Source organism: Narcine bancroftii, chromosome 5 (assembly GCF_036971445.1).
Source record: "Narcine bancroftii isolate sNarBan1 chromosome 5, sNarBan1.hap1, whole genome shotgun sequence".
Classification (NCBI taxonomy): Eukaryota; Metazoa; Chordata; class Chondrichthyes; order Torpediniformes; family Narcinidae; genus Narcine; species Narcine bancroftii.
This window is the reverse complement of record NC_091473.1, coordinates 207,890,582-207,908,888: the sequence shown is the minus strand read 5'-3', so window position 1 is coordinate 207,908,888 and position 18,307 is coordinate 207,890,582. Positions and strand designations below refer to the sequence as shown.

At 40.2% G+C, this 18,307-nt stretch overlaps 1 protein-coding gene across 8 annotated transcripts in view; it reads left to right on the top strand.

The window, feature by feature from the left end:
* The window catches only part of LOC138764658 (uncharacterized), a 60,049-nt gene extending 58,134 nt beyond the window's left edge, over positions 1-1,915 (top strand). For 6 of the 8 annotated variants that reach the window (XR_011358276.1, XR_011358271.1, XR_011358274.1 and 3 more), the window contains one exon: positions 484-1,895. The gene's annotated coding sequence lies outside the window, so the exon portion shown is untranslated. Of the gene's footprint in view, positions 1-483 lie in introns of all 8 variants that reach the window. The other 2 variants (XR_011358268.1, XR_011358270.1) reach the window with 2 other exon arrangements.
* The last annotated feature ends 16,392 nt before the right edge of the window (positions 1,916-18,307 follow it).

Below are 18,307 nucleotides of genomic sequence, written 5' to 3'. Positions count from 1 at the left end.
ATCATACACCTCTGGTTTTCCTTTCCGAAAGACTGCAATCAGCTCCTTAGTTTTGGTGACATTGAATCAGAGGTCATTGTTAGTACACCATTCAACTAAGCTTTGAATCTCCCTCTAGTATGCTGACTCATTGGCCCTTAATTATACAGCCCACTCAGGTGGTATTGTCAACTAATTTGTGAACAATTTTGTTGTCGTATTGAGCCACACAGTCAATGGTATAGAGTGAGTAGAGCAGGGGGATAAATACATTACTCAGTGGTGCTCTGGTACTGAGGCAGATTGGAGAGGAAATATTCTGCCAATCCGGGCTGACTGGAGTCTGGAAATTATGAAATCGAGGATCCAACAACACATGGGAATATTGACGCCCAGGCCTTGGAGTATGTTGATTAGTTTGGAGGGAATTATGGTGTTGAATGCCAAACTATAGTCAATAAATTGCATCCTGATTCATGTATCTTTGCTGTCCATGTGTTCCAGGGTTTTGTGTCGAGCCAGTGAGATGGCATCTTCTGTAGACTTGTTGCACTGGGAGGCAAACGAGAATGGATATATGTCACCGCTCAGACAGGAGCTCAAACTGAAGGAGAGTGAGAAAGACAAAAAGAAATACCAAGGAAGAGATTGAAATGAAATTTCAAGAACTGAGATGGAGACAAGAAGAGATAAAGAGAGATTTTTGTGCTTTTTTTTGTTTGTGACCACAAATGGAATTCTAATCTTGAGTGAGAGAGAGGGAAAATGGATGGGTTTGACAAAAACCAAGAAACCAAAATGGCAAAGTTTGTGTCAAACGTCCTCTATCTCCTGTTGTTTTTTGTAATCTTTATTTATTGCACGATGAACCTTTTCAACTATGTACAAATCTTTCTCATTAAATATGCACAATGACATTTTCTCTCTTTTCTCCCCCTCCAAAACCAATAAATATTAAACATATAAAATACAATAAAACAACATCTTCACACAAAAGAAAAACAAACAAGAAAGATGGGTCATCTACATTTACACATTAAATCTGATCGTGTTTATCATCTTATCGTTTTAGGAGATGGAGGTCCAAGGCCAGCTCTTTCTGTTATATTTCATGTATGGTTCCCAGATTTGTTTAAACAATGTAATGTTGTCTTTTAAATTACATGTAATTTTATCCAATGAGATACACTTATTCATTTCCATGTACCATTGTATTTTCAGGCTCTCTTTCGTTTTCCAAATTGAAATTATGTATTTTTTTTGCTACTGCTAAGTCGATCATAATGAATCTTTTTTGTGTTCTATCCAATTTGAGTCCGAGATCTTTACTTATTATGTTATTTAAAAGACAAATTTCTGGATTTTTTGGTATGTTGCTTTTGGTGTTTTATTTAATATCTGATTTAGTTCTTCCCAAAATATATTCAGTCTTGCGCATGCCCAAATTGCGTGTATTGTTGTTCCAATTTCATTTTTACAGTGAAAGCATCTATCCGATATTTTTGGGTCCCATTCTCTTAATTTTTAAGGGGTGATATATAGCCTGTGTAACCAATTATATTGTATCATACGTAGCCTTATGTTTATTGTGTTCTTCATAATTCCAGAACATAACTTTTCCCATGTTTGTTCTTTATCTTTGTTTAAGTCCTTTTCCCAACTTTGTTTAGGTTTGTACCTTATTTCATCATTTTCCTTGCCTTGCAGCTTAATGTACATGTTTGTTATAAATCTTTTAATTATCATTGTGTCTGTAATTACATACTCAAAACTGCTTCCTTCCGGTAGTCTCAATCTGCTTTCCAATTCGTCCTTTAATTAAGCTTTTAATTGGTGGTATGCAAACATTGGACCGTCAGTTATTCCGTATTTCTCATTCAACTGTTCAAATCTTAATAAATTATTTCCAAAAAAACCAAATTTCTATTCTCTTGATTCCTTTTCAATCCCATTCTCTTAAAAAATATAGGTTGTCTATTGTAAAAGGGATTAGTGGATTTTGCGTCAAAAGCTTTTTTGGTGTTTGATAATTTAATTTCCTTTCTACGTGCATCTTCTTCCATATGTTAAGTAAATAATGCAATACTGGTGAGTTGTTATATTGCACCACCTTTTCATTCCATTTATAAAGTAAACGTTACAGTACCTTTACTCCTATTTTATCTTGTTCTATCTTAATCCCACTCTATCTCCTGTTGTGAGGATGTGCCCTGTCATTGAGGTACAAACTGGTGAAACAATTCCCTGCTCCTCCTCTGTCCATCAAATCCAAATTCCAGAATAACATTCCATTGATTGTCATGTCCACAAACACAGAAAACTCTTTCCTTTGTTTGCCCTGTCAAAGCACACACTGAAGAGCCATCAATGCAGGGCCACAATCCAGTCAAGAAAGAGGGGCAAAAGAGAGTCCCTTTTGAGGCATTGGGGGTCCTTGGATCTCTCCACCTCCTCCGATCCTGCTTCCTCTCGGCCTCTGTGAGCTTAGTAACCCCATGGACTCTGCCCTGTTCAGTAATAAGCCCCAGCTCAAGGCATCCAAGCTGTATCTCTGTGACCCGTGGTTCTGAATCCTGAAGTGTGGGGAAGCTATCAGTGTCTGAAGCTCCCCAGGAGACTCACTAGCCATCAGCACTTTAACCAATCCCGGTAACCAAAAGTCATTTTCCCGAATGGTGCCAGCGCCCACATCCAACACATCCTCCTCCGCCATTTCCGCCACATACCTCATGATCCCACTACTAGACACGTATTCCCCTCTCCTCCCCTCTCTGCCTTCCACAGGGACCACTCCCTCCGTGATTCTCTGCTACCTCCTTCCCCACCAATTATCTGTTTGGGACCTACCCCAGTGACCACAGGTGATGCTCCACTTGTGCCCAAACCACCTCTCACCACCATTCAGGGCCCCAAACAGTCCTTCCAAGTGAAGCAAATTTACTTCTGTATTTTCAGTGGTGACGTACTGCATTCAGTGCTCCTATTGTGGTCCCCTCTACATTGGAGAGACTGGACGCAGACTGGGAGGTCGCTTTGTAAAGAACTTGGCTCTGTCTGCTGCAATAGCGTGGATCTCCCAGTGGCTCCGATTTCAATTCTCCATCCCATTCACTTGCTAAATGTGTGCCCATGGTTTCATGCACTGCCAGACTGAGACCAACCACACACTGGAGGAACAGCACCTCATCTTCCAACTGGGCACCATCCAACCAGATGGCATTAATAACAGCTTTTATGGCTTTTGGTAAAACTCATACCCCCAACCCCCACTTGCTTTAGGTCTGCCTCTCCGTTCCATTTCACTCCACCCGCATTGGGTATCTTTCACCAGTGAGTAACTCACTGACAGAGCACGGTATCCTTTCACCAATCACTAACTCACTGACAGAGCAGGGTATCCTTTCACCAGTCAGTAACTCTCTGACAGAGCAGGATATCCTTTCGCCAGTCAGTAACTCACTGACTGAGCAGGGTAACCTTTCGTCAGTCAGTAACTCACTGACAGAGCAGGGTATACATTCACCAGTCAATAACCTGATTCCTCTTGTCCTCAGCTACTGCCCCACCAGCCTTCACATTCAACACATCCTCCTCTGCCATTTCTACCACCTATTTCGTGATCCCACCGCTAGACACATATTTCCTTCTCCGCCTTCTGCAGGGACCACTCCCTCTGTCACTCCCTTGTCGACTCCTCCCTTCCCACACATTATTCCTTTGGGTCCAACTCCTATGACTGCACGAGATAGTCCTCTGTGACCACACCTTCCTCATCACCTTTCAGGGCCCAAACAGCCCTTCCAAGTGAAGTAGCATTTCACTTGTGAATCTGCAGGGGTCATCTGCTGCAACTGGTGCTTCTGTTGTGGTCTCCTCGACATTGGAGAGACTGGGAGATCGCTTTGTTGAGCACCTTGGTTCCATCCGCCACAACAATGTGGTCCTCCCAGTGGCCTCCCATTTCAATTATCTATCTCATTCCCTTGCTGACGTGTGTGTCCGTGGTCTCGTGCTCTGCCAGACTAAGACCACGTGCAAATTGGAGGAACAATACTTCTTCTGAATGGGCACCCTCCAACCAGATTCGACATCTCTGGCTTTTGTTAAACCTCTCCCCTACCCCTCACTTTCTTCCCCTGTTGCCTTCCCTTTGCTTTGTCTCTCCATTCCATCTCCTTTTGCACAAACATGATGAATTCTTTTGTTCCTTTCTCGATCTTTTTATTGAGGTTTACAATAAAACAGAGTTAAACAGTACATTTTTGTAAGAAATACAAATTGTAATAAAATGAAAAGAAAGCAGAAAACCCTTAATTCAAAGCCCCTACCACGATACAAGGTTGGAAAAAAAACTAATGTGTGGATATCAAGTGACGACAACCTGGAAATAAACAGCACAGCATCGAAGGGGATGAGAACCGTCAAACTCAGAGTGTGATAATGGCCCATAATGGGCCTCATGTCTGTATGAAATTAGTATTTGAATCTTATTTCATCAAAATTGCTCGTCTCGCTATCAATGAAATAAAAGATAAAATTTGGTTTTGAGTTGAAGTCAATAAAACGTCATCATCCTGAAATGATCCAAAAAGAGCAATTCAAGGGCAAGGTTCCAACTTAACCTTAAGATGTTTGGAAAATATTTCTCTAAACCAGGGCAAGTCCATAATATGTGAATCAAAGAAGCCTCAACAATTACATTTGTCACATCGAATGTGTATATCAGAGTAAAAACGAGACAATTTAACTTTCAACATATGTACCCTATGGACCACTTTAAATTGCAATAAGCAATGTCGTGCACAAAGGGAGATCATATTAATCAGATAACAAATAGAGTCTGAGAGCTCATCAGAGATTGAAAGATTCAAATCCTCTTCCCAGTGTCTCTTAATCTTAACTAACAAGGCCACATTTAAATCATGCAAATTGTTATAAATAAGAGATAGTGAATCTTTATGAGAAAGTTGTAAACCAAAAAGTAAATCAAGAGGATTTGCCTCGGGAATTGCGGAAAATCAGGGATCTGAGATTGAACAAAATGACTCACCTGCAAATATCTAAAAACAATGCATTTTGGTCATTCACATTTAACCATTAATTATTCAAAAGAAACAAACTTATTTTGAAGAAATAGTTCTTTAAAGCATTTAAAGTCTAATCTGTGCCAACCCTTAAAACCTCTAAGCTGCAATGAGGGTAACAATAAGGACTGGCAAGGGAAACATTCTGAAATCAAAAAACCTTCTAAATTGTGCTCACAGGTGTTGAGAGCCTCACCTTCTCCTTCAATATCATATCATTTGTTCATTGTGATTTGGCTATGATTGCCTGCAGATCCTGCAAGGATTTCAGATCAGAGGAGCAATCCTCGTGACTCAGCTCCCATTCATCATGAAGGACACCTGAGGCTGGTTGTGTCCATGGTCGGTGACAGTGCAAAGTCATTGGACAACTGAAGCAACGGCTCCCACTTGCCTTTGCAGAGAGTGGTGAGTCATTACAAGTTACTGACAGGAGGGTGAACCAGATGCCAGACCAAAGAAGTGGGGAGGGGGTGCGCAGGGAGGGGGGATATCAGGTGAGGAAGAGTCTGGTAAAAGCTGTTTGGAAGCAATGTTTTAATCTGACAGTATGATCTGTTCAGACAGAACACACAACATTACAGCACATGTAGAGGCCCTTCAGCCCACTATGTTGTGCCAACCTGTATAGACCTACTCCACAACAATCTTTTTTCTGACCTCACACCCATAACCCTCTATTTTTCTTACATCCATTGCCAATCTCAGAGTCTTTTGAATGTCCCTTTTGAACCAGCCTCCACCTCCAACCCTGGCAATGTAACCTCGACACTCACACTCTGTGTCATAAAACTTACCTCTGACATCACCCCTAACTTTTCCACCTCTCACCTTCAACAGATATCTCTGGTATTTCCTAATATTGGGTGCTGGCTATCCACCCTACCTCAGCCCCTAATAATCTTAAATACCTCTAATAAGTAACCTCTCATCCTTTGGAATGCAATGATACACATATCACTCTCTTGATGCCAGAAGCAGACCTCTTCATCCTTTCATTCACCCTCAGACAAAATAAATAGTGTCTTGACTGAATGTCCAACCTTAATTCCTGTCATCTTCGGGGCCTGTGGTCTTTTAAATCAGTCACGACCCTTAATTTATATGGCGATCGACATCTGTCGTCAGATGCATCTCTGGATCAGTGGGAAGAAGACAAAGTAAACGATTGGTGGGAACCTCTCAACTCCTTCAGAACCAAAATCACAGGGTGCCCTGTGTCGAAACACCTCGTTCCCATAATGAATGAATCAATCCATCCTGAACAGTCAATCACCATTACTCTGAGCCTGTTGCTTTCCAGTGACACTTGTCCTGAAATGACAAGAGGGTCTTGGTCTGTGTGTATCTCACGGTCACTGGTTTCGATTCCTTCAGTCCCATCCTGCTTGGTAAACATGAACTTGTTGGTTGGTGCAAAGAACCACCTCAGAAATGTATTTCCAGATGCAAATCAGTGGGCTTATTCATTTTAGTAACAAGATTGCAATGGGAGGGCCCCCAGCTCAAATTAAACCGGCCTGTACAACCTGAGAGGAAGTGGAAGAAGGACTGCATCTTCACATTAACACAGAGTTTCAGACATCTGTAGCTCTTCAAAGCAAATGGCTACTGAACTTTAAATGAGCCACAGGCTGTCACTGAGAGTTGGTGAAGTTTGATCCAGGGTTAATTCAAAACCTATGGGGACCTTGTAGACCAAAAGCAGTCTCTCCACTCCTTCCACTCAGTGCCCTGACACCCTCCCAGCAGGGACTCCATCTCTTTGATGCTGCAATGCAGTGGATTGAATACAGTGAGGCTCTTTTCTGTGTGAACGTGGAACAATTAGTGACATTATCGGTCGATAACTGATAGGTTTAGATACTCATGTTAACCCTGCATACAATCTTCACAAAGACAAGTTTAGAGTCTAATGCTTATTTCCACCTTCAAGATGCTAACATTGAGGAGGTTAAAAAAAATTAATTCTCCAGGGGTATGGAGACTAATGTCATTAATCTCTCATTCTTGATAAATCATAATCTCAATGAGATAGAGTAGGGAGAATGTGGAACTCTCCCAAAGAGGTGAATGAGTGGGAAGGGAATAGACGGAGATGTTGACCCAGTTGGACGGTGTTGGGGTGGCTGAAGGCTCGTGTGGAAACTAAACAATGGCGTGGAAAAGCTGACCTGAATCTTCTCCAGTGTTGTATGTTCAATGTGAGTCAGTGCAACCTCAGAGTCACATGGGAGCAACAACATCCACGGGGCAGTCAATAAATCTCCCACCAGAATGTGGTCATATCGTCCAGGACAGGAAGAACACAGATTTGATCTGGAGAGAGCTTCCTTTCACTTGTTCCAACAATTTCACCCAAGTTGTTTCAGACATTGGTGAGACCAGACTTGGAATATTGTGTGCATTTCTGGGCACCTAACTACAAGAAGGATCTCAATAAAATTGAAAGAGTGCAGAGAAGATTTACCAGGATGTTGCCAGGTCTTCAGGAGTTGAGTTTCAGGGAAAGATTAAATGGGCTAGGACTTTATTCCTTGGAGAAAAAAGGAATGAGGGAAGATTTTATAGAGGTTTACAATATTGTGAGAGGTATAGACAGAGTGGATGTAAATAAGCTTTTTCCGCAGATTAGAGGAGATAAATATGAGAGATCATCGATTTAAGCTGAAGGGGAAAAGTTTAGGGGAACATAATGGGGAAGTTCTTCACTTATAGAGTTGTGGGAGTGTGGAATGAGCTGCCAACTGATGTGGTGAATGCGAGCTTGATAGTGTGTTTTAAGAATGAATTCAATAGGTCTATGGATGGGTGATACCTGAAGGATTATGAAATGGGAGCAGATCAGTGCAATGAGGGAGATGATGGTCAGCACAGACTAGAGGGGGTGAATGGCCTGTTTTCTGTGCTGTAGCATTCAATGATCCTATGGCTAGAAGAGCATATGTTACAGGGTGAGGATTCCTCTGTATAGGCATATTAAACCCTCTCAGGCAAGGAACATGTTGACAAACACCAAAGCTCTCGACCCTGATAAATAGGGGATTAAGCATTTGGAATGGTGAACATGTGGAAGTGACATTCACACAGAGTGGGTGATGTGAAAAACATTCCTGCATTTATTAGATAGTTCATAAATATGATGCAGAAAGGTGCAAATAATAGGTTGACAGGGTTAGAATCCAGAAAGATGCTATGTTCCAAGGAGAGAGAGTCCACTGGATCAATGGACATTGGCTGCTTTCTGCATGTGGAGAGGGTAAGAAACTTCATATTCCTGGGTCAAGTGCTCTGAAAATCCATCCTGAACCATGATGTCGATGCAATCATGTAGAAGGCTCGACAGCCACTATACTTCATGAGGAGTTTGTGGAGATTCGTGATGTCACCAAAGTCGCTTGCAAATTTCCACAGAAATTCTGTTTGGTATTGAGGTGCCAATGGACAGGACGGGAATAGGCGACTGAGGGTTGTAAACTCAACCAGCACCATCGTGGGCATTAGTCTTCACTCCATTAAGGGCATCTTTAAGAGGCAGTGCCTCAAGAAAGCAGTTTCTATCTTCAAGGACTCTCACCACCCAGGCCTTGCCCTTTTCTCACTGGGAGGAGGTGCAGGAGTCTGAAGACACACACACACACACACACAATGTTTCAAAAGCAGCTTCTCCCCCCACCATCATATTTCTGAATGGACAAGATCCTGTGCACATGGCTTCACTTTTCCTCTTTCTCGCTCTCATTATTTCTTTTACAATTTTGTATTTACAAAATTGTAATTGATAGTCATTTTGCACCTTGTTCTCCACAACCCTGCTGCCCTAAAACAACAAACCCTGATCCATGTTCGTGGCCAACCTGACTCTGACCCTGCGATGGAGGACGTGGATGTCAGGGTGAAGTGACGGAGTGTCTCCTTTGCCTCCATCTTCTCATCTGTGTGGAAGGGACTGAGTTACACTGCATGGATTGGAGGCGCAGAGGGTGCAGCGGTGCTGTTGAATGAAGTCACAAGTGCAGCTCATGAACTGGAAGTGATTTTTGGGAATGAGGGGGAGTTGGATTGTGAGATGCAGGTTCCCTCCTGAGCACTCTGTCCTCTTCCACTGGTTCCACCTCACTGGCATCTTCATTCTGGGACACCTGCTCCTGTTATTGGCACCAGTGTGGAAGTGAAGCAGGTCTCCATCTGTGCCACCGTCATGGTTATTTCCTTCTTATTTCCAGATCAGCCAATCACAGAATTACTCGCAGTTCTCAGCAGAAGAATTAATGTCAGAGAAGAAAAGGATTCAGTGACAAATTGTCGCCCTGCTGATTTTCAATCACATCTTTAGAGGGGTTAAGATCAGCTTGAAATACCTCTGGCTCGACCATTTCTGTGCCCACTTCCAATCCTCACTCTATCAACTTGGAACAGTTACTATCACTGTCAGGTCCATGTAGTGAGAGAACGGAGGAGGAAAAAGACACACGGAACCGTCTGTGACCTGTGCAAGACAGCACGGTAACAGACCATTTGGCCCAGTAGCCTGTGCCATCCAATTACACCCAATTAACCGACAACCTCCGCTACATTTCAAACAGTGCGAGAAAACCAGACCACGGGAGAACATACACTTTACAGACAGCGTGGGATTTGAACCCCAGTCCTGATCGCTGGCGCTGTAACAGCGTGACACTAACCACTACACCAACAGTGCTACCCTCATCGTTCTGCCTTTACCTGGTATGATTACTGTGTGAACTGGGGATCATGTCAAACAAACGTTAACCCTGATTCACTGGCAGCCAAAACGTGGACAGGGCCTATGAAGTTGGTGAAAGAAATGCCCTTCAACACCTGGCTGTTGAATCCTCTGTCATCGAACATTAGCGCTCAGGGTTGGGCCCTTCAGGCCTCCACTGTCTGTGCTGAACACAATGTCCCAATTAAGCCAGAACTCTGCTGCTGGCACATGATGCAGTTCCCTCAAGAAAAGAGAGAAGCAAGGAGTGATTTGCCCTATCACTGAGCAGAGGATGAGCAGGGAATCCAACAGACCAAGGTTTCCATCACAGCTGCTGAGATTAGAGTCTGTGTTCTGCCACAGCTCATACATCCATCTAACCCCCCTCCCCCCACCCTCTCTGCCTCTCTCCCCACCCCTACATTCCTTCTATCAGGGCCTTCTCTCCTCATCCTCTCCCTCTCTTACTTTTCCAGCCTTTCCCTGACCCTATTCTCCATCTCTTCCTCGTCTTTCATTGCACCTCTCTTCCCAGCTCTCTGGAGCCACCCATTTTTCCTCTCTCCCTCCTTTGTCACCCCACTCTTCCATTCCTCCCCTTTCCATTTTCTGCCACATCACATCTCTTGCCTCCTTCCCCTCTCCTCCCACTGCCTCTTTATTTCCCTTTATTTTTTTCTCCTTCACCCACCATCAAACTCACTCCCAGGAGCTGCTGTTTCCCAGGGACAGTGTTGGACCCCATCCTATTCCCTGTGGGCAGGTGAGTCAGATCATAAGGCTCAAAGAACCACTGTCTGCACTCCATGTCTCCATTCAGAATGGGAGCTGAATGCAGAGGATATTGGAGATGGGAAAGCCAAAATTGTGAGGCTTATATCCGATGGTCGTTGGGCTGGATCGTTTTAATGAAACTTGTCATGATACATGAAAAATGAAACCTGCTGGAATTGGGAGTTTAAATTCATGAAAGGGTGCACTGGAGGAGATAGAAACTGATGCATCATCTGTGCATTCCAAATAAGGGGGAAAACATTTCAATTAGACCCAGGCTATTCAGAGCACAGGAAATCCGGAACTCTTGCTGGAAAACTCTCAAGGATGGGGGTCAGTTGAAATTTTCTCCAGTGATGGAATTTTGTAAGATTTTGGTTGCCAGGGAAGGCAGATGGAGTTCAGATACATGTCAGCAACGAATAGGAGAAAGTGGAAGGCTGAACAACCTCCTTCTGATGCTCTCTGCATGGGACAAATTTCAACAGACTCTTTGTATGCAGCTGTCGATTGACCAGAGATGTGCTTGACATTTTCATTGTTGTGTGTGAAACTGGGCACTGATCTGGGGACTATTACCTTCACTTCAGACTTCCTGTAGGAGATGGCAGTGGGACTTAATCTGAGATGGGGACCTCCCAGTGGGAACAGGCTGCTAAAAAGAACAGGCATGCTGCTTGATGTATGGAAATGTGTTCCTGATTTAGTGATCAACACCAACAAACAATTCTCACCGTGCTAGAAAAAGACGGCTTGATTAATGTGTTTGGATTGGTGAAGGCAGATAAGGATGCAAATGTGCTCAGCGTCTGTCCTGTGGAGAGAAACATCGCTAAACTACCTCGAGTCGAACTCAAATACTGGATTCATTTGAGAAGAAAAACAAACTTGGCTCAGATCAATGTTGCTTCTTAATTATTCTGCAACCAGGAAGTTTGGGGATATGACTTGATCCCATTAAAATGGAGGCTTCTGGCAAAATGTTCCAGGACAGATTCCACTCTGATACCTGAATAATCACATGAAAATGTATCCAGGTTTCCCCAGTTCTTGTGAAACAGGACACATCCAATAAGTAAATTCCTGATGTCAGTCTACTCAATCCTCAGTAAAGTGATGGACATGTTTGGCTGTGGGATCAAGTGCCACTTACTCACCATTCACCTCCTCACCAGTGACCAGTTTAGGTGTTACCTGGGCCACTTGGTTATTCAGCACATCTTTGCCTTTGTTCTCATGGGGACCAAAGAGCTGAATTCCAGAGATAAGCCAGAGAACTATGGGCTGGACAGATTTACACCAGTTGTAGATAAGAGGCTGGAGGGGATGCTGAGAGACAGGATCTACTTGCAGTTGGAAGGGGAGGCACTGATTAAAGATAGCACGGCTTCTTGCATGGGAACTTGAATCTTGTCACGTTAATTAAAATTTTGGAGGTGACCAGGAAAATTGCTGATGGCAGGACAACCCGTGTTTACCATGTGGAATTTATCAGCAAGGCCTTTGACAAGATCCAACATGGTCGGCTGAACTACATGGTGAATTTTCCATGGAATCAATTGGATACAGATTTGGGTTGATGATAAGAGGCAGAGGGACGTCGTGGAGGGTTCGAACACTGAACATCACAGCAAAGTACAGGCCCTTTGGCCCCCAATGTTATGCCATCCTGTATAAATAACTCAACAAGCTAAACCTTCGATGAGGAGTCACGTGATTCAGTAGTGGACGGTAGGGGAACTCCAGCCCTCTCCAGAAAAGTTAAAAAAAAGGTAGAGAAAAAACTAAGGCACTAACACAGAAAACATAACAAATTGAAAGTGAAAGTGTGGAGAAAATGGCAGCAAAGAAAGAAAAACCAAAAACAATGGAAGGAAAGAAGAAGGAAGGACGTCGGAAGAGGAAGGTGAAGGCCTTACCGGTCGAGGAAGCCCGCCATGGAGAGAGAAGCCTGCTCCCTGAGGTCAGTGGAAACCCTGAACTCAGGACTACAAAAATGGCTCATGGAGCCAAACAAAAGTGAGAATGCGCGATGCGCAAGACAAAAAAGAACACTGACGGGAGGGGGGACCAACTGAGGAGTAAATCTCCACAGTTGAAACAGACAAGTACAACACAACAGCAAGACTCTCAACAGGAAAACATAGAAAATAACGAGAACAAGAAGGAAGAGAATAAAAATAGGAAATCAAAGAAACAACAGATGACCAACCCAGAGAAAGAAGACCAACACCAAGACACTTTTAATAAAAATAAGGAGACCAAAAATACCCAACAAAATAAAATAAACAACCCAACAAGAAAACCAGAAGAGACAGAGGTAAAGGACACAGATCCTGGAGTGGACCCAGAAGAAGAAGAGGAAGAACACAGAGAAATGGAAGATGAAGGGAAGGGCAAGTACATGGATATATCTTTTTTAAAGAATATATGGAAATGGTAAAAGAATGGCAATCACAAGAATTCTGTGAAATAAAAAGAAGAATAAAAAGTACAGAAGAAAAAATGAATAGATTAGAGATGATCATGACAGATATAGGAAAACGAGTAGACAAGGTGGAAGAACGAGAAACAGCCATAGAAATGGAAGTAGATGACTTAAAAAAGAAATTAGAAGAATCTGACAAAAATGTTAAAGAAGCACAGGAGCTGTTAGCTCAGAAGATAGACATAATGGAAAATTATAATAGAAGAAACAATATAAAGATAGTGGGCCTTAAGGAAGATGAAGAAGGCAAAAATATGAAAGAATTTATAAAAGAATGGATCCCCAGGGTCCTAGGAAGACCAGAATTACAGGAAGAAATGGAAATAGAAAGGGCACACAGGACATTAACCCCTAAACCACAACCACAACAAAAACCAAGATCCATTCTAGTAAAATTCCTAAGATATACAACAAGAGAAAATATATTGGAGAAGGCAATGAAAAAAATAAAAGAAGACAAAAAAACCACTGGAATACAAAGGTCAAGAATTTTTTTTCTATCCAGATATAAGTTTTGAACTCCTGAAGAAGAGGAAGGAGTTTAATGCAGCAAAAATGATCCGATGGAATAAAGGTTATAAATTTATGTTAAAATACCCAGCGGTATTTAAAATACTTATCCCGGGGCAGCAAGGCAAACTATAATATATGTTCAGGTATCTTCTCCCCTATTTTATCTAGTTCTAATCTGGTCAAATCTGGTTTTTCCCTTGTTTGATAAAAATCTGATCGGAATCTTAATTGTGTGGCTCTATAATAATTCTTAAAGTTTGGTAGTTGTAAGCCTCCTTGTTTGTACCATTCTTTTAATTTATCTAGTGCTATCCTCAGTTTCCCCCCTTTCCATAAGAATTTCCTTATTATTTTCTTTAACTCCTTGAATAATTTCTCTGTTAGGTGAATTGGTAATGACTGAAATAGGTATTTTATCCTTGGGAAAATGTTCATTTTAATACAGTTTATCCTTCCTATCAGTATTAGTGGTAAGTCTTTCCAATGCTCTAAGTCGTCTTGTAATTTTTTGATTAATGGATGATAATTTAGTTTATATAGATGGCCGAGATTTTTATTTAGTTGTACACCTTGGTATCGCATTGCTTGTGTTTGCCATCTAAATGGTGATTCTTTCTTGAACTTTGTGAAATCCGCATTATTCATTGGCATTGCTTCACTTTTATTTGGTTGATCCTGAACCCCGATATTTCTCCACATTCCTTCAATTTCCTATGTAATTCTTTTATTGATATTTCTGGTTCTGTTAAGTATATTATAATGTCATCTGCAAATAGACTGATTTTTTTCTTCTCTTTTATTTTTATCCCTCTCATTTTATTTTCTGTTCTTATCAGTTCTGCTAGTGGTTCTATAGCTAATGCGAACAGTGAGGGAGATAGTGGACATCCCTGCCTTGTTGATCTGCTTAAGTTAAATTGTTTTGATATATATCCATTTACTGTCACTTCCGCCAATGGCCCCTTATATAATGCTTTAATCTAATTAATATATTTCTCTGGTAGGCTGAATTTTTGTAGTACTTTGAATAAATAATTCCATTCTACTCTGTCAAAGGCCTTCTCTGCGTCGAAAGCAACTGCTACTGTTGGAGTTTTATTTCCTTCTACTGCATGAATTAAGTTAATAAATTTACAGATATTGTCCGTTGTTCGTCTTTTTTTAATAAATCCAGTTTGGTCTAGATTTACTATTTTTGGTACATAGTCGGCCAATCTGTTTGCTAATAGTTTAGCTATTATCTTATAATCTGTGTTAAGTAGAGATATTGGTCTATATGACGCTGGTGCTAGTGGATCTTTCCCTGTCTTTGGTATTACTGTAATTATTGCTGTTTTGCATGAATCTGGTATGTTTTGTGTCTTATCAATCTGGTTGATTACTTCCAGGAGGGGAGGAATTAATAAGTCTTTAAATATTTTATAGAATTCTATTGGGAATCCATCCTCTCCTGGTGTTTTATTGTTCGGTAGTTTTTTAAATATCTCCTGTAATTCTTCTATTTCAAATGGTTTTATTAATTTATTTTGCTCCTCTGTTTGTAATTTCGGTAGTTCAATTTTAGTTAGAAATTCATCTATTTTGTCTTCTTTCCCTTTGTTTTCAGTTTGATATAGTTGCTAGTAGAATTCCCTGAAGTTTTCATTGATCTCCATTGGATTAAATGTAATTTGTTTGTCCTTTTTCCTTAATGCCAATACCATTCTTTTAGTTTGTTCTGTCTTAAGCTGCCACGCTAGAATTTTGTACAATTTTTTCCTAGCTCATAATATTTCTGTTTTGTCTTCATTATGTTCTTCTCCACCTTATATGTTTGTAGTGTTTCATATTTTATTTTTTTTTGTCTGCCAATTCTCTTCTTTTAGTTGTATCTTCCTTTATTGCTAATTCTTTTTCTATATTTGTTATTTCCCTTTCCAGCTGTTCTGTTTCCCGATTGTAGTCCTTCTTCATCTTAGTTATATAACTTATTATTTGCCCTCTGATTAACGCTTTCATTGTGTCCCATAGTATAAACTTATCTTTCACTGATGCCGTATTTATTTCAAAGTACATTTTAATTTGTCGTTCAATGAATTCTCTAAAATCCTGTCTTTTAAGTAGCATGGAGTTTAATCTCCATCTATACATTCTTGGTGGGATGTCCTCTAGCCCTATTGCCAATAACAGGGGTGAGTGGTCCGATAATAGTCTAGCTTTATATTCCGTTTTCCTAACTCTCCCTTGAATGTGGGCTGATAACAGGAATAGGTCTATCCTTGAGTATGTTTTGTGTCTACCCGAATAATATGAATATTCCTTTTCCTTTGGGTGTTGTTTCCTCCATAGATCCAAAAGTTGCATTTCTTGCATCGATTTAATTATAAATTTGGTTACTTTGTTCTTTCTGTTAGTTTTTTTTCCAGTTTTATCCATGTTTGAGTCCAAATTAAGGTTAAAATCTCCTCCTATTAGTATGTTCCCTTGCGTATCTGCTATCTTCTAAAAGATATCTTGCATAAATTTTTGATCTTCTTCATTAGGTGAGTATACATTGAGTAAATTCCAAAATTCTGAATAAATCTGACATTTTATCATTACATATCTCCCTGCTGGATCTATTATTTCCTCTTCTATTTTGATTGGTACATTTTTATTGATTAATATAGCTACTCCTCTGGCTTTTGAATTGTATGATGCTGCTGTTACATGTCCAATCCAATCTCTCTTTAATTTCTAGTGTTCCACTTCAGTTAGATGTGTTTCTTGTACGAATGCTATATCAATTTTTTCTTTTTTCAGTAAATTTAACAGTTTCTTCCTTTTGATTTGGTTATGTATTCCATTAATATTTAAAGTCATATAGTTCAACATAGTAATTTCATACTTTGTTTATCTTTCCTTTCCGTTTCCTCATCACCACCTTCCCTTCTTATCCATTTCTGCTTTTTTTTTGAACACATTATAAGACAACATTTCTAAAACAAAATATTTCCACTATTCTCAGATCTAAAATTCCTTTAACCCCAATAGTCTGTCCCCTTTCTGAGTTGCCCTTTGTCCCTTGTCAGGCAACCACATCTCCCCTCTCCATTTGGATTTGCGAATCCGCTCGCAAGTGTCAACTGATTTCGCAGTGACTGTTATTTTTCCCCACCCAGCCCCCCCAGAAAAGATTTTAATCTTCATATATAACAAAGGTCACTCTCTTAATTCCCTCCTTACTTCATTTCTTCCCTTTCTTTCCCTTCTTAGTTCTTACTTATACTCTATATTTTTTTATATATACATATATAGTTTGTTGTCATTTTTGTTCTTGTTACATCTCTTCATCTCTCTGTCTGTTTTGTAATTGTTCTGCAAATTTTCGTGCCTTTTCCGGATCCGAGAAATGGGATGAAAAATTGGTGCAATGTAGGAATTCACCGGTATTGAATCATCTGCTCAACATTTGGAAGAAGATTCATGTAGAAAGGAATAAAACAAATTACCAACTACCAAAACTAATATTGGTGGAAAATCAACTAATCCCTTTCACAATAGATAACCTTTCCTTTAGAGAATTGGAGAGAAAAGGGATCAAAAGAATAGAAAATTGTTTTTCGAGAAATAAATTATTATCCTTTGAACAAATGAAGGATAAATATAGTATAACTCACGATACAATGTTTGCATACCACCAACTGAAAACCTACTTGAAGGACAAATTGGGAAACAGTCTGAGGTTACCAGAAGGAAGCAATTTTGAATATGTGATTACAGACACAATGATAATTAAAAAATTTGTAACAAACATGTACATCAAACTGCAAGAAAAGGAGAACAAGAAAACAAATGGTAAACCTAAACAAAAATGGGAACAAGATCTAAACATAAAGATAAAGAATGAAACATGGGAAAAGCTACGCTCCGGAACTATGAGAAATACAATAAACACGAGGTTACGCATGATACAATATAACTGGATACACAGGCTATACATCACACCTCAAAAGTTAAATAAATGGACCCAACAGTATCAGACAGATGTTTTTGCTGTAAAAAGGAAACGGGAACAACAATTCTTGCAATTTGGACATGTGAAAAAGTGAAAACATTTTGGGAAGATCTAAACCAGATATTGAATAAAATCACTAAAAGCAATGTACCAAAAAACCCAGAGATCTTCCTCCTAAGTAATATAAGAAATAAAGAATTTGGACTCGATGTGCATGGAGCACAAAAAAGATTTGTTATGATAGCCCTAGCTGTAGCAAAAAAGTGTATTATGTCAGCCTGGAAATGAGAAGACAAATTGAGAATGCAACAATGATATATAGAAATGAATAAATGTATTCTATTAGAAAAAATAACCTATAATTTAAGAAATAACATCACAATATTTGAACAAATATGGGAGCCATACATGAAATACAATAGAGAAATCCTACCATGGACTTCCACCACCTAAAATGACAGAAGGAGAAGACAATGAAAAGAACTGACTCAGTAAAATTTCTTGTTTAATTTTATTAAGTGACAACATTGTTTGACGGGTTTAATGTATCTTATAGATTGAACTTCAAATAAATGGGAAAGGGGGTGAGGGAGGGAGGGAAGGGAGGGAGGAAAAGGGGGGAGAAAATGACACTGTATATATTCAAGAAAAAAAAAGGTCTGTATGTATCTTGGTCAATATGGTTTATAGTGTGAAAAATAAAAAAATTTAAAAAAACAAGCTAAACCTTCCCTGCATCACACCCTCTATTTAGCTTGTGTCCA